Source organism: Colobus angolensis, unplaced genomic scaffold (assembly GCF_000951035.1).
Source record: "Colobus angolensis palliatus isolate OR3802 unplaced genomic scaffold, Cang.pa_1.0 Scaffold191, whole genome shotgun sequence".
In the NCBI taxonomy this organism is placed as follows: Eukaryota; Metazoa; Chordata; class Mammalia; order Primates; family Cercopithecidae; genus Colobus; species Colobus angolensis.
In genome coordinates this window covers 697,751-709,805 of record NW_012115055.1, presented here as the reverse complement: position 1 = coordinate 709,805, position 12,055 = coordinate 697,751, and positions in this window count along the sequence as shown.

The window sequence follows — 12,055 nt, the reverse complement described above, 5'->3', positions numbered from 1 at the left end:
GTTTATTGATTTGCATATGTTGAACCAGCCTTGCATCCCAGGGATGAAGCCCACTTGATCATGGTGGATAAGCTTTTTGATGTGCTGCTGGCTTCAGTTTGCCAGTATTTTATTGAGGACTTTTGCATCGATGTTCATCAGGGATATTGGCCTAAAATTCTCTTTTTTTGTTGTGTCTCTGCTAGGCTTTGGTATCAGGATGATGCTGGCTTCATAATATGGGTTAGGGAGGATTCCCTCTTTTCCTATTGATTGGAATAGTTTCAGAAGGATGGTACCAGCTCCTCCTTGTACCTCTGGTAGAATTCAGCTGTGAATCCATCTGGTCCTGGACTTTTTCTGGTTGGCAGGCTATTAATTATTGCCCCAATTTCAGAGCCTGTTATTGGTCTATTCAGCAATTCAACTTCTTCCTGGTTTATTCTTGAAAGGGTGTATGTGTCCAGGAATGTATCCACTTCTTCTAGATTTTTGAGTTTTTTTGCATAAAGGTGTTTATAGTTTTCTCTGATGGTAATTTGTATTTCTTTGGGATTGGTGGTGATATATCCTTTATCATTTTTTTTGCATCTAATTGATTTTTCTCTATTTTCTTCTTTATTAGTCTTGCTAGCAGTCTATCAATTTTGTTGACATTTTTAGATCATTCCAGCTTTGTCTTTGTAGGCATTTAGCGCTATAAATTTCCCTCTACACACTGCTTTAAGTGTGTCCCAGAGATTTTGGTAAGTTGTGTCTTTTTTCTTATTGGTTTCTAAGAACATCTTTATTTCTGCCTTCATTTCATTATTAACCAATAGTCATTCAGGAGCAGGTTGTTCAGTTTCCATATAGTAGTACGGTTTTGAACAAGTTTCTTAATCCTAAATTCTAATTTGATTGCACTGTGTTCTGAGAGACAGTTTTTTGTGATTTCTGTTCTTTCACATTTGCTGAGGAGTGCTTTACTCCCAACTATGTGGTCAATTTTGGAATAAGTGTGAGTGGTACTGAGAAGAATGTATATTCTGTTGATTTGGGGTGGAGAGTTCTGTAGGTGTCTATTAGGTCTGCTTGGTGCAGAGCTGAGTTCAAGTCCTGGATATCCTTGTTAACCTTCTGTCTTGATCTAATATTGACAGTGGGGTGTTAAAGTCTCCTATTATATTTGTGTGGGAATCTAAGTCTCTTTATAAGTCTCTAAGGACTTGCTTTATGAATCTGGTGCTCATGTATTGGGTGCACATATATTTAGGATAGTTAGTGCTTCTTGGTGCATTGATCCCTTTACCATTATGTAATGGTCTTCTTTGTCTCTTTTAATCTTTGTTGGTTTAAAGTCTGTTTTATCAGAGACTATAATTGCAACCCCTGCCTTTTTTTTGCTTTCCATTTGCTTGGTAGATCTTCCTCCATTCCTTTATTTTGAGCCTTATGTGTGTCTCTGTATGTGAGATGGGTTTCCTGAATACAGCACACTGATGCATCTTGACTATCCAATTTGCCAGTCTGTGTCTTTCAATTGGGGCATTTAGCCCATTTACATTTAAGGTTAATATTGTTATGTGTGAATTTGATCCTGTCATTATGATGTTAGTTGGTTATTTTGCCCATTAGTTGATGCAGTTTCTTCCTAGAATTGATGGTCTTTACAAGTTGGCATGTTTTTGCAGTGGCTGGTACTGGTTGTTCCTTTCCATGTTTAGTGCTTCCTTCCAGAGCTCTTTTGTAAGGCAGGCCTGGTGGTGGCAAAATCTCTCAACCTTTGCTTGTCCATAAAGGATTTTATTTCTCCTTCACTTATGAAGCTTAGTTTGGCTGGATATGAAATTCTGGGTTGAAAATTCTTTTCTTTAAGAATGTTGAATATTGGCCCCCACTCTCTTCTGGCTTGTAATGTTTCTGCTGAGAGATCTGCTGTTTGTCTGATGGGCTTCCCTTTGTACATAACCCTACCTTTCTCTCTGGCTGCCCTTAACATTTTTTCCTTCATTTCAACCTTGGTGAATCTGACAATTATGTGTCTTGGGGTTGCTCTTCTCGAAGAGTATCTTTGTGGTGTTTTCTGTATTTCCTGATTTTGAATGTTGGATTCCTTGCTAGGTTAGGGAAGTTCTCCTGGAGAATATCCTGAAGAGTGTTTTCCAGCTTGGTTCCATTCTCCCCATCACTTTCTGGTACACCAATCAAACATATGTTTGGTCTTTTCACATAGTCCCATATTTCTTGGAGGCTTTCTTCATTTCTTTTTACTCTTTTTTCTCCAAAATTCTCTTCTTGCTTCATTTCATTCATTTGATCTTCAATCACTGATACCCTTTCTTCCACTTGATTGAATAGGCTACTGAAACTTGTGCATGCATCACATAGTTCTTGTGCCATCGTTTTCAGCTCCATTAGGTCATTTAAGGTCTTCTCTACACTGTTTATTCCAGTTAGCCATTTGTCTAATCTTTTTTCAAGGTTTTCAGCTTCTTTGAGATGGGTTCAAACATCCTCCTTTAGCTCAGAGAAGTTTGTTATTACTGACTTTCTGAAGCCTACTTCTGTCAGCTCCTCAAAGTCATTCTCTGTCCAGCTTTGTTCTGTTGCTGGCAAGGAGCTGCAATCCTTTGGAGGAGAAAGGGCACTCTGGTTTTTAGAATTTTCAGCTTTTCTGCTCTGATTTCTCCACTTCTTTGTGGTTTTATCTACCTTTGGTCTTTGATGATAGTGACCTACAGATTGGGTTTTAGTAAGGATGTTCTTTTTGTTGATGTTGATGCTATTCCTTTCTGTTTGTTAGTTTTCCTTCTAACAGTCAGGTCTAACAGCTGCAGGTCTGTTGGAGTTTGCTGGAGGTCTACTCCAGAACCTGTTTGCCTGGGTATCACCAGTGGAGGCTGCAGAAGAGCAAATATTGCAGAACAGAAAATATTGCTGCCTGATCCTTCCTCTGGAAGCTTCCTCTCAGTGGGGCACCCAGCTGTATGAGGTGTCAGTCGGCCCCTACTGGGAGGTGCCTCCAAGTTAGGCTACATGGGGTTTAGGGATCCACTTGAGGAGGCAGGCTGTCCATTCTCAGAGCTCAACCACCATGCTGGGAAAACCAGTGCTCCCTTCAGAGCTGTCAGACAGGGATGTTTAAGTCTGCAGAAGTTTCTGATACCTTTTGTTCAGCTATGCCCTGCCCCCAGAGGTGGAGTCTACAGAGGCAGGCAGGCGACGTTGAGCTGTGGTGGGCTCCACCCAGTTCTAGCTTCCTGGCTGATTTGTTTACGTACTCAAGCCTCAGCAATGGTGGATGTCCCTCCCCCAGCCAGACTTGCCTCTTCGCAGTTCGATCTTGGACTAGCAGTGAGCACGGCTCCGTGAGCACAGGACCCACTGAGCCAGGCATGGGATATAATCTCCTGGTGTGCCATTTAGTAAGATCATTGGAAAAGTGCAGTGTTTAGGTGATAGTGTCCCAGTTTTCCTGGTACAGTCTGTCACAGCCTCCCTTGGCTAGGAAAGGGAAATCCCCTGACCCCTTGCACTTCCAGGGTGAGGTGATGCCCCACCCTGCTTCGGCTAGCCCTCTGTGGGCTACACCCACTGTCCGACCAGTCCCAGTGAGATGAACAAGGTACCTCAGTTGTAAATACAGGAATCACCCATCTTCTGCATTGATCATGCTGGGAGCTGCAGACCAGAGCTGTTCGTATTTGGCCATCTTGGAATGGACCCTCACAGCTAAAAGATTTCTACAAGAAGAACTACAAAACACTGCTGAAGGAAATCATAGATGACACAAACAAATGGAAACACATTCCCTGCTCATGGACTGGAAGAATCAATATTGTTAAAATGGCCATATTGCCCAAAGCAGTCTACAGTTTCAGTGTTATTCCTATCAAATTACCAATACCATTTTCACGTAATTGGAAAGAACTATTTGAAAATTCATATGCAACCAAAAAAAACCCAAATAGCCCAAACAATCCTAAACAAAAAGGACACAGGTGGAGGCATCACATTACCTGATTTCAAACTATATATAATGCTACAGTAACAAAAATAGCACAGTACTGGTAAAGAAATAGACACACAGACCAATGGAAAATAGAAAATCCAAAAGTGAAGCTGCACACCTACCACCATCTCATCTTTGACAAAGTGGACAAAATCAAGCAATGGGGGAATGGACTTCCTATTTAATAAATAGTGCTGGGATAACTGGCTGTCCATATGCACAAGAATGAAACTGGACCCCTACCTATCACCATATACAAAATCAACTCAAGATGGATTAAACGTTTAAATGTAAGACCTCAAACTATAAGAATCCTAGAAGAAAACTGAGGAAACACCATTCTGGACACAGGCCTTGATAAAGAACATATGACTAAGTCCTCAAAAGCAATTACAACAAGAACAAAAATTGACAAGTGGGATCTAATTAAACTAAAGAACTTCTACACAGCACAGCAACAGGAATTATCCAAGGAGTAAACAGATACCTATAGAATGGGAGAAAATGTTCACAAATGATGCATACAACAAAGATCTAATATCCAGAATCTATAAGGAACTTAAACAATTCAACAAGCAAAAAACAAATAACAGTATTACAATATAGGCAAAAGACATGAATAAACACTTCTCAAAAAAAGACATACAGGCAGTTGACAAGCATATAAAAATGCTAATTATTAATCACTAGAGAAATGCAAATCAAAACCACAATGAGATACCATCTTACAGTAGTCAGAATGGCTATCAATAAAAAGTCAAAAAACAACAGATGTTGGTGAGGCTGTGGAGAAAAGGAGATACGAATACACTATTTGTGGGAATGTAAATTATTTCAGCTGCTGAACCACTGTGAAATTTGGAGATGTTTTCAAAGAACTTAAAACAGAGCATTCAATCAAGCAATCTCATCACTGGGTTCATATCCAACAGAAAATGAATCATTCTACCAAAAAATATATATATATACGTGTACTCACATGTTCATCATAGTACTTTCCATAAAGCCAATGTCATGGAATGAAGCTAGGTTCCCATCAATGTTGGACTGAATAAAGAAAATATGGTACATACATACTATAAAATACTACACAGCTATAAAAAAGAACAAAATCATGACCTTTGCAGCAACGTGGATGTAGCTGGAAATCATTATCCTAAACGATTAATGGGGGAACAGAAAACCAGATACTGCGTGTTCTAACTTATAAGTGTGAACTAAACATTAGGTACTTATGTACATAAAGATGACAACAATAGACACTGGAAACTACTCCGGGGAGAGTGAGAGGGTTCAAGGGTTGAAAAAATAACTTTTGGATGCTATGCTCACTACCTGTGTGACTGGACCATTCATACCCCATACCTCAGCATCATGCAATATACCCAGGTAATAAATTTGCACACATACCCCCTGAATCTAAAATAAAAGTCAAAAAAGAAAAAAAATTCCTAACTTGTAGGGTCATGTTTTCAAGTTTAAATAATTTAAGTAGAAGTCCTTTTATAATTGCTATTATTAAAACCCACCTAAATAAATGTCTGATAACCTTTAAAATAATCTTTAAGCAGCATAATGACATTAATATCTCTCTCATCTTATGTGTTATTATAGTCAAATATTTTACTTTTCTTCATATTAAAACCTCCACAATACATTGCTATTACTTTTGCTTTAAACAATGTCTTTTAATTATGAAAAACTATACTTTTATATTTAATGACAAAAAACCTACCAACCAAAACAAACAGCAACGTTTTGAAAAATATGTATATATATTTTGGCCGGGCACGGTGACTCATGCCTGTAATCCCAGTACTTTGGGAGGCCGACATAGGCAGATCGCAAGGTCAGAAGACCGAGACCATCCTGGCTAATAGGGTGAAACCCCATCTCTACTAAAAATACAAGAAATTAGCCAGGCGTGGTGGTGGGCGTCTGTAGTCCCAGCTACTCAGGAGGCTGAGGCAGGAGAACCGCTTGAATCCGGGAGGCAGAGGTTGCAGTGAGCCAAGATCGCACCACTGCACTCCAGCCTGGGCAACAGAGGGAGCCCCTCTAAAAAAAAAAAAAAAAAAAAAAAAGAAAGAAAGAAAGAAAAAGAAAAAAAAAGAATTTTTAAGAGCTCCATGCTTTTTTGAATGGGAAATTAGCATTGGCTTCAATTTAAGGTCATCAGATGTATTAGCACCTAACAAGAGTATCAGCCTATTTTTGTAGCTCTGAAGCCAGACACTGACATCCCCTCTTAGTTACAAAAGTCCTAGTTGGTGTCTTCTTTCAATAGAAAGCTGTTTCATCTGCATTTAAAAAAAAGTGTTGTTTAGTGTAGTTATCTTCATCAGTTATCTTAGATCTTCTGGATAACTTGCTGCAGCTTCTACATCAGCACTTACTGCTTTACCTTGCCCTTTTATGATATGGAGATGGCTTCTTTCCTTTAACCTCATACTCTGTTATCTTCAAACTTTTCTTCTGCAGCTTCCTCACCTGTCTCAACCACCACAGAATTGAAATTTGAAATAACATATACAATACAAACATACATATATTACAAACCCAATGAGAAGCTATAAAAATGTTATCATTTAGTAAACAGATAAATTTAAAACTTTAGTCCTGGGAAAGAAAAAGTTATAAACATAGATTTGACCTATGTATTTTTAAAATTGTTTGTATTTCATAGCATCAATATTATATTCAGTAAAGATGACTCAAGTCTGAATTTTAATGGCACAGAACTAGTGGGGCCAGATGGCAGAGACAAAGACTAAATAATTTGGGGGTGAAAAGTAGCCCATGACTTGATGAGTCATGGTCACCAACACTTTTCTAGACAATGTACCAGATTGGAAAGTAATGCACCTCATGACAGAGGATAAAAGTTCTTAAATCTGTTCCAGAAGCAAAGACATAGTTTTGGGTAGAACATGGTGATGTGTAATTTAAAGAATCTTCCAGTTGAGTTATTTGAGAAATTTCTACCAGGTTCTTAGAATTCAGAAGTTAATATTAAACTAAAAGAACAATGAAATGAAATCAACAAATCCCTAGAGGCCGGGCGCGGTGGCTCAAGCCTGTAATCCCAGCACTTTGGGAGGCCGAGATGGGCGGATCACGAGGTCCGGAGATCGAGACCATCCTGGCTAACATGGTGAAACCCCGTCTCTACTAAAAAATACAAAAAACTAGCTGGGCGACGTGGCGGGCGCCTGTAGTCCCAGCTACTCGGGAGGCTGAGGCAGGAGAATGGCGTAAACCCGGGAGTCGGAGCTTATAGTGAGCTGAGATCCAGCCACTGCACTCCAGCCTGGGCGACAGAGCAAGACTCCGTCTCAAAAAAAAAAAAAAAAAAAAAAAAAAATCCCTAGAGTTGTTGAAGAAGACAAAAAATTAAGGCAACGGAAAGCCCTCCCAAGCGTTATTAAGAATTCACCAACTATGTATTTTATACTGTGCAGGCATATGAGATCTTTTAAAAAGACATAATTTTTCAGGGACATGCTAAAGAAGTTTTGTTCATATTAAACAAGAGAAACATTTTAATTTTTTATATGGTCGAAAATATTAATTTTATAATCAGGAACTCACTGGAGGCAGTGTTCAAATTTACCTTATTGAACTAGGCTATGCATGCATTTTCAGAGACACTAGCAAGTGAAACATAAATATTTACTGTTCATCTACTCGATGCTAAGCATAGAGAATGCAGTGGCATCAAGTAAAAAGAACAAGATATGGCTCATGCTCATTTGGAGTTTAAAGTCTAAAGAAGAAAATATGTATATACAACTGATGACAATGATGATTGTTTAATGAAGTATATTGTGCTGAGAGTATATAATTGATCTTATCTGTTCATAAGGTGGTAAATGGAGTCAAGGAATTATCCCCAAAGTTAGTTATATAAGTTAAAATGTAAAGAATTAGTATGAGTTATCTGGATGAAGAAGTGGATGGAGGAGTGTAGAAAACTATTTCCACAAAGAGGAAAGAGAATGTATGAAGGTTCCTGAGGCAGACAGGAGAAAAATATTGGAAGATGGGCAGAGATCATAGCTCAAAAGAGAACAGTACAAGAGATGAGGTTCCTAAGGTAGGCAGGTCCCAATCTCTGTAGAACCTTACGGATCACATTAAAGATTTTGGACCTACCTTAAGAACAATTAGGAGTCATTGGAAGAAGTTCAACTAGAAAAAGAATATAACGATCTCTCTACTATTATAAAGTTACTTTGACTATTGTATAAAGAACAATCAGAGGAAATCAGTAGTGGATGCTGGGAAACCAAAGAGGATTTCACAACATCCACATGAGAAACGGTGGCTCTGTTAGGATGATGGCGCTTGGGATGGAGAAAAGATTCAAGAGATTGCCAAAAAGGTTTAATGAACAGGACTACATATGTGGACATAAAAGAGAAAGAAAGTGATGTCCAGAATGCACATATATACGGCACAGACATACGAAAAATCTGTCAGAATTTTTACTAAGTATCACGGGCACCTGATACATAATGTTTTATTAATCCTAAATTTCTCAAAATGGTGTCATGTATGACAAGTTGTCATTTACAACACCTCAGCCCACAGTGAAATTGTTGACCCCTCAAAGTGATAAGCATATGTACAGTGGACTGATGTGATAACACCTACTGTGGCCAGGCACCCCTGAGACCTGAAAAGATAGTGAAGACAAAAGGCAGAGTATATAATGAACATGGATATTTCTGCAGAGGAACATAAACACAGCAAAGAAACTGACTACAATTGAGACACCTACAGAAGCTCTGCCATGGGAACTCTCAGACCTCCACCCCATTGGCAGTGGCCCAAGGAAGCTCTGCCTGGGGAAAAGCAGTGACTTCCACCCCTATCACTGGTTGATATTTGGAGGGAAATCCAGATTGCCCAGGTTCTAAGCTATTCATTATCATTAGTTTTCTCTCTCTTATTACTGCCTGTGTGTGTCAAATGTATTCACATGTTTGTTGGTTGGTGAAAAATCTTGCAATAAACCATGAATTCGAGTGATTTTTTTTTTTTTTTTTTTTTCTGAGACGGAGTCTCACTCTGTCGCCCAGGCTGGAGTGCAGTGGCCGGATCTCAGCTCACTGCAAGCTCGGCCTCCTAGGTTTACGCCATTCTCCTGCCTCAGCCTCCCGAGTAGCCAGGACTACAGGCGCCCGCCACATGCCTGGCTAGATTTTTTGGTATTTTTTTAGTAGAGACGAGGTTTCACCATGTTAGCCAGGATGGTCTCGATCTCCTGACCTTGTGATCCACCCGTCTCGGCCTCCCAAAGTGCTGGGATTACAGGCTTGAGCCACCACGCCCGGCCTTCAAGCGAATTTAATTGACCATTGAATCATTGTGAAAACTCCTGGCCCCCAGGTTGGAGTTAGCACAAGTAGGCTGAGCTGACAGGATAGTACCTGAGTTTGGACACTTCCAGTTAGGAAAACTTGGCAATATAATATGTGTGAAGATATTTTGGGGTGTAAAAAAACTCAGTCAGGCGCAATGGCTCACACCTTTAACCCCAGCACCTTTGGTAGCTGAGGCGGGTGGGTTGCTTGAGGCCACGAGTTCAAGACCAGCCTGGACAGCATGGCAAAACCACTTCTCTGCTGAAAAAAAAATACAAAAACTAGCCAGACATGGTGGTACATGCCTGTAATCCCAGCTTCTTGGGAGGCCGAGGCACGAGAATCACTTGAACCTAGGAGGCAGAGGTTGCAGTGAGCCAAGATCGAGTCACTGCCCTCCAGCCTGGGCAGCAGAGCAAGACTCTGTCTCAAAATAACAAACAAACAGACCAAAAACAAAACAAACAAACAAAAAGTAGGAGTGGGTTTAAGGAGCATGATTATTTCCTTCAAAATGAATCCTAAGGAATCACTCAGATAATAGTTTTCAGTCATCAGGAAAACATAGGACGTGGTCAAGAAGCCGGTCAAAACCCACCAAAACCAAGATGACAACAAAAATGACCTCTGGTCATCCTCATTAATCATTATTCGCTGATTATAAGACATTAACAATCTAAAAGACACTCCCACCAGTGCCCTGGCAGTTTACAAATGCCATGGCAACATCAGGAAGTTACTCTATATGGTCTAAAAAGGAGAGGAATCCTCAGTTCCAGAAATTGCTTACCCCTTTCGTGGAAAACTCATGAATAATCCAATCCTTGTTTAGCATATAATCAAGAAATAATGATAAGTATATTTCAGTCAAGCAACCCATGCCACTGCTCTGCCTACAGAGTAGCCATTCTTTTATTCCTTTACTTTCTTAACTTGCTTTAACTTAAAAAAAAAAAAAAAAAAGTATATCCTGTAGATGATCTCCAATCTCCAAGTATTCCGAGAAGCTTTACAACAAAATTAGTTCTTGAGAGAAGCTCATGATATTTACTTAAAAGCACTGGTATTAGTTGCTCTCTAGAAATGCTATTAAAAAAAGAGAGAGAGAGCTATAAGCCAAAGTGGGAAGGGAAGAATCCTAAAAATGCCAGAAAGCTCAGGGACAAGAGTATTTGTTTTACAGCCTCTTGCTAACTATTTCTGCAGAAGAAGCTGCCGTCCGTAAAAGCTCCCCAAATGATGCTGTCCATTATCAGCCTATAGGGTTGGAATTCCAGAAATTCTAAACCAGTGTTCAAAGCAGCGAAAAACAAATTTGATCTAATTTCCTGAGGTTTAGTGACAGAACATCCAAAGAAATAAGGCAAAAGTAGAATATGGTGCAAGCATCTATTCGATTTAGCCCATGGAAAAAAAGTCTCTCTTTTTTTTCAATTATACTTTAAGTTCTAGGGTACATGTGCAAACGTGCAGCTTTGCTACATATGTATACATGTGCCGTGTTGGTGTGCTGCACCCATTAACTCATCATTTACATTAGGTATATCTCCTAATGCTATCCCTCCCCCATCTCCCCACCCTATGACAGGTACCAGTGTGTGATGTTCCTCCTCCTGTATCATAGTGTTCTCATTGTTCGATTCCCACCTATGAGTAAGAACATGCAGTGTATGGTTTTCTACCCTTGTGATAGTTTGCTCAGAATAATGGTTTCCAGTTTCATCCATGTCCCTACAAAGGACATGATCTCATCTTTTTTTATGGCTGCATAGTATTCCATGGTGTATATGTGCCATATTTTCTTAATCCAGTCTATCATTGATGATCATTTGGGTTGGTTCCCAAGTCTTTGCTATTGCGAATAGTGCTACAACAAACATACATGTGCATGTGTCTTTATAGCAGCATGATTTATAATCTTTTGGGTGATTTATAATATCCCCAGTAATGGGATGGCTGGGTCAAATGGTATTTCTGGTTCTAGATCCTTGAGGAATCGCCACACTGTCTTCCACAAAGGTTGAACTAGTTTACAGTCCCACCAAAAGTATAAAAGTCCTCCTATTTCTCTACATCCTCTCCAGCACCTGTTGTTTCCTGACTTTTTAATGAACACCATTCTAGCTGGTGTGAGATGGTATCTCATTGTGGTTTTGATTTGCATTTCTCTGATGGCCAGTGATGATGAGCATTTTTTCATGTGTCTGTTGGCTGTATAAATGTCTTCTTTTGAGAAGTGTCTGTTCATATCCCTTTGCCACTTTTTGATGGGATTGTTTGTTTTTTTCTTGTAAATTTGTTCGAGTTCTTTGTAGATTCTGGATATTAGCCCTTTGTCAGATGGGTAGATTGTAAACATTTTCTCCCATTCTGTAGGTTATCTGTTCACTCTGATGGTAATTTCTTTTGCTGTGCAGAAGCTCTTTAGTTAAATTAGATCCCGTTTGTCAAATTTGGCTTTTGTTGCCATTGCTTTTGGTGTTTTAGATGTGAAGTCCTTGCCCATGCCTAAGTCCTGAATAGTATTGCCTAGGTTTTCTTCTAGGGTTTTTATGGTTTTAGGTCTAACATTTAAGTCTTTAATCCATCTTGAATTAATTTTTGTGTAAGGTGTAAGGAAGGGATCCAGTTTCAGCTTTCTACATATAGCTAGCCAGTTTTTCCAGCACCATTTATTAAATAGGGAATCCTTTCCCCATTTCTTCTTTTTGTC